Source organism: Bos grunniens, chromosome 2 (genome assembly GCF_055505025.1).
Source record: "Bos grunniens cultivar Pamir isolate PY7600 chromosome 2, Bosgru_T2T1.0, whole genome shotgun sequence".
NCBI classification, from domain to species: Eukaryota; Metazoa; Chordata; class Mammalia; order Artiodactyla; family Bovidae; genus Bos; species Bos grunniens.
In genome coordinates, this window is record NC_141166.1 from 107,921,059 (window position 1) to 107,927,058 (window position 6,000).

Sequence of the window (6,000 nt, forward strand, 5' to 3'; positions counted from 1 at the left end):
CCCCATTTCTAAGAAAATGAACTTATAGAAAGATAATCACAGATGTTGCAGTGAAAGAAAAGTACAATGCATTTTTTTCTCTCTGGAAATGCTATTGAGAACCAAGAGTTATTGCCACATCTGATGTAAAATTTTTAAATCTGCATATATTAACAGTAATATAAAATCTTATTTTAGAAAAATCAGTTTTACATGGGGATCACAAGTAGACCATGAATGTAATTCTCAGATTCAAAACAAGAGCCAAGAGTATATGCGAGTGCTGAAGAGTTTAGTCTCAATGTCCTGGAAATTATCTCTAATAAAAGACAAGAAATATTTTTGGATAAATGTAATCTAAAAGTAACTTAATCTCAACTTTGATAGAGTACTTTGTGTGCGTGTTAGTCACTCAGTCATGTCCGACTCTTTGCAACCCTGTGGACTGTAGCCCTCTGGGCTCCTCTGTCCATGGGATTTTCCAGGCAAGAATACTGGAGTGGGTTGCCATACCCTCCTCCAGGGGATCTTCCTGACCCAGAGATCGAACCTGGATCTGTGCATTGGTAGGTGGACTCTTTACCATCTGAGCCACAGGTAATTTAATCTCAGCTTTGACAGAGTACTTTGGAAAGGTTAATTTAAGCTCCCTAACAAGGTTTGTTTTTCATGGATGTTTCCCCCCTAAAATATCATGAGAAATTTTAAGATTTTAAAACTGTAAGTATTTATGAATGAAGTGGTAGAGGGAAAGTAATAGTCATAGAATGTCTACAATGTGGCCATTACCTTTTCATATAGTACTTCTTTGTAAAAGTAAACTGATGGATAGAAAGCCTGACTAGTACATACTGTGGCAGGACCCAGTCAACAGCCATTCTGCAAATATCATAGAACATTCAGTGTATGTTGGGACTTCCCTGGTAGCTCAGCTGGTAAAGAATCTGCCTGCAATGCAGGAGACCTGGGTTCCATCCCTGGGTTGAGAAGATCCCCAGAGGAGGGCATGGCAACCCACTCCAGTATTCTTGCCTGAAGAATCCCTATGCACAGAGGAGCCTGGAGGTCTGTCAGACACGACTGAATGACCAAGCACACTCAGTATATGGTGTCAGTGACTTTTTAAAGAAGAACTCATGGTATCTTCCATATAAGGTCTCAGATTTGAATTAAAAAAAAAAAACACTAATTATAGCTGATGTTTATAGATGTAGAGGGAACCAACCCAGGAAAATGTATAACCATAAAGAGTCTCTTAAATTAGAGTACTTCAAAATAATAGTAAATAAACATGTGAGAAATTTGGGACTTTGAAAGGTAAACTATCTTCATATTGCCATAATCACAATTTATTTGGATGGAATTATATGGTTGTGGACTCTATGATGCACAGCCAAGATTCCCCCTACAGGAAGGAGGACTTATTTCCCCCAAAGCTGGAAATACTGCCCACAGAAAGTCCTCCACTTTCAGTCCCATACTAAGATTGCTTTAGCTAAAGAAAGTCACTTCCCTCAACACAGACTGTATTCAATAACTGATGAATTCAAGGACAACTTGGCACAATTCTGAAGGGCCACTCCAGTGTGAATCTCCCTGTAGAGCTGGCTGAGCTCTCCACTGAGCCTGCATCACAACTCACCTTCTTCTGTCCAATCTCCATTCTTTCCCATCCCTTCCCTTCCCTTGGTACCAAGAGCACACCCTGATAAACCATCACCACATCAATCTCTGTCTCAGAATCGATGTCTCTGAGAACCCACCTGGACCAGCTGGTACTAGGAATGACCCCAGAACACAGACACTGGCATGATATTTTGGAGCTGAAATATTTGCTGCCTGACGCTGAGCACAAGATGGCAGTGCAATTGTTAAAAATCCCAGCATTGCTGATCTAGAATGGCTGTATTAATTGAAGTAAGTGCTTAACTGGTACCATATGTCAGATATTTGAGATGTGCAGGAAAAGTAGCAACTACAAAATGAAAATGAAACTGAGTGGTCATTATTAAACACTGTCATTCTGTGGGGGAATTAACAAAAACCTGAAATTATCAATCAACAATTAAAGGCTAAATGTAGCTTAATTGTAAGCGTACCTGGGCCCTATGAAAGCTTAAAGGTTTGCCAAGGTCAGGGACTTGTTTGGAAAAAAATGGAATTCAGAACATGGTTGGAGATAAGTTGGCTGATGTAACCAAAATGTTGCAAGATTCCTCTGAATATGTTTAATAGTTAATATCCAAATTTCAAAACCATCAATATCAGCACTTTTCTATGCTCTTCAGCCTGTTTTTAGCAACCCAGATCATTCAATCTTAAAGCTGTCAAAATCACCAACTCTGAGTATGTCATTGTTAGAAGTTAATAACAACATTATTTGGATAAATATTTATCACTTGGATAACATTTATGTTACCAATTGTAACATTCAGGCGATGCATTTTACTCTTCTCTTCTTTGTTAATACCTTCAGTGGTTTGTTGTTAATGTAGATATAGTACTGGTAAGCAAGTGTGTGTCTATTAATGTAATTCGTATAACCATGCTATAGCTACTCAAAATGTTTTACTAATTTATTTTATTTCTTCACCTATATGATTCCTAGCAATTTTATCCATGCCCAAGGCTTTGATTATCTTCTTAGTATCAGTGACTCCCACATTTATATTACCTTACCTGAGTTTTCCTCTGAATGCTGGAATCATAGACAACTGCCAGTTTGATGGTTTCTCTTGGGTATTTCAACGGCACATTAAATCCAGCATGTCCAAATCACAGCATTACCTACTCCATACCTCCAGCCTTAAACTTGGGTCTCTTTTGCTATTTCCCATCTCAGACTCTATTATAACATCCAGTTACTTTAAAAAAAAAAAAAAAACTAGGACTCATAGTTTATATTCTTAGTTTTTAATCCATTCACAATTAAAATCTTTCACCAAATCCAATTGATTTTTACTGCTTAGGAAACTCATCTATTCTTCCTAGCACAAATCACATTTGTGTTGATCATTTTCCATGTTTTTAATAAATTATTTGATGAATGCCGGTGGCACTCCACTCAAGCCCCCCACACTGACTGGAAGCTCTACAAAGACAGGAGTAGGTCTAATTTCACTCTCCACATTTCCTAAAATTCCAGCAATAAGTTAGGCCTATGATAGGCATTTAATAGGAGAAGTCAATGGCACCCCACTCCAGTACTCTTGCCTGGGAAATCCCATGGACGGAGGAGCCTGGTAGGCTGCAGTCCACGGGGTCGCTAAGAGTCGGACACGACTGAGCGACTTCACTTTCACTTTCCACTTTCATGCATTGGAGAAGGAAATGGCAACCCACTCCAGTGTTCTTGCCTGGAGAATCCCAGGGATGGGGGAGCCTTGTGGGCTGCCATCTATGGGGACGCACAGAGTCAGCCACGACTGAAGCGACTTAGCAGCAGCAGCAGCAGCAGGCATTTAATAAATTTTGAAGAAAAAAATGTAAAGAGCCATTGTAAATCTAAAACTTGAGCCACTGTACATACTGTTTTAGAATAACATATGGAAATGGATAAAGATATTTTCTGGGATCACTTTTGGATTAAACACAAAGTATCAATCACAGACCATGTTGGTAGTAATGTAAAAGCAACACTTCTGAGAGAACTGCATTTGTACTCCCAGACTGTATATCCAAATGTCAGTGGCACCATTGGGCACGTTTCTAGAATAACAGCTGAATGGGTAAACTTTATTATTGCAAATAAGGCTAGGCTGATTTTTTTTTTTACAGGAAAATGTGTTTATTTTCTTAAAGACTGACAAAATTAATCCAATACCTAAGGATAGACAAAATCATTCATATAAATACATATATTTAAAGTCTGTATTAATATTCATTATATTAGCTTTAAGGTATGAATTTTCCCACGTATTACTAGTTAACTTTGTACAACACCTTGTATAGAATATGCTGGTTGGATAGTTAAAGGCTGGAATGATGATAAGTCCTTGATTTGGAGGTCACATTTCAAAAAAATACCCACATATAAATAAAATGCTGTTAAAGATGGAATTTAAAAAAGCATATTTAAAGTATAAGAATGTATAGGGTAATATCTCTATTATTTTGACTATAGAAGTTTATATAGTTTCTTGTAACTTGTAAATCACGTCAATATGATTTATCTCAATTTTCACAAAAATCCTACACTGTATGTAAATCTTTATTTCATTTGACATATAAAGAAACTGCGGCTCAGAGAGGTTATGTATTTATCCCCCCAAAATTCAGGGCTTCCCATGTGGTTCAGTGGCAAATTATTCATCTGCAAATGCAAGAGATGCAGGAGATGGGGTTCTATCCCTGGATTGGGTAGATCCCCTGGAGTAGGGAATGGCAACTCACTCCAGTATTCAGGCCTAGAGAACCCTGTGGACAGAGGAGCCTGGGGGCTACAGTCCATAGGCTCGCAAAGAGTGGGGCATGACTGAAGTAACTTGGCACTCAACCCAGTAAACTAGAAGAGAAAGAGATTTTAGTATTCCTAATTTATATTTGAGAAAAACAAGATTTAGAGATATTGAGTCACCAAAGATTACGTGTTCAGTACTGTAATGTAAGAACATAAAAGGGCTTCCCTGGTGGCTCAGCTGGTAAAGAATCCGCCCGCAATGCGGGAGACCTGGGTTCGATCCCTGGTGTTGGAAAGATCCCCTGGAGAGGGGAAAGGCTACCCACTCCAGTGTTCTGGCCCAAAGAATTCCATGGATTGTATAGTCCTTGGGGTCGCAAAGAGTTGGACACGACTGAGCAACTTTCATTACATTACATTAAGGACATAAAAAAGGTTATTGTTTGAAGTTCCATACCCTTTCTTCCATTGAAACAGTCTCTGAAAGTCTGACGATTTTGCTACCAAACATTTAATTTTTATTCTGACTTTGTTTTTGCCCTTTCATTTATCTTTGTACGTAATTGGTGATGTATGTAATATGTGTGTGACTTGTGCATACATGTACATCCATGTGTGCATATACATGTGTATGCACACATACTAATGTTCTAGAACCAAATCTGAAGCATCTATTGCTCAAACAAGGTCCTACACATGATTTGGCTATAAAGTATTAGCTTTTATATAAATGCTCATAATTTCAATATATTTAGAATTTTCTTTTTTGAGTTCTACTTTTTAAAAAAATATAAATTTATTTATTTTAATTGGAGGCTAATTACTTTACAATATTGTATTGGTTTTTCTGTGTTGATCATTTTAATGAACTCAGATAATCTGTGGAGTACATTCATTTTGGAAGATTTTAACAAGCATTGAAAAGAAAAGAGTATGGACTAACCATTATTTAACCAGAAATTAGAGATAGGCAGAGAAGCAATTGCCATTAATTAGAAAATAAACAGTTATGCTTGTCCATACAAAAATAATATAAATTAGTTGCAGATAGTATATATCTTTTGCTGTGCTCCAACCTCACAGCAAGGACAAGCACCATGGTCCCTGATCTCATTTAATTCGCACAAGTGTTCCACGGGTATGACACGAAATGAGGTTTCATGATTATGACATGAAATAAGGATCTGTGGCTTAAGACGGTTCAGTTTCTTGACTGAGTTTTACAAAGTTATCCAGCTTGTGAGTACAGAGGCACAGATTGAAATTAGTCCTAACTGACTAAAAAGTCCATTAACTGTGCCTTGTCGCCTTCTTCTGGCCTTTCAGCCCTTTATTGTGTGAGTAAAACATATGCACCAAATGTTCTCATACATACTTATAAGCACAAGTATGCCTAACTACTATGTTTATAACTATATTTAGATATTACAATGAGTATACATATGTGTTATACTCATTGCATTTTTTTGTATAAATGTATCTATGTACAATTTTGTGTTTATACACACACACATATTATTACATGCCTACTACCAGGTACTTATGCCTGTACATTCCAAAGACATGTTTATAATGCAAAGTAGAGAAAAAAAGATTACTTACTGAAAATGTCATCAACCTCA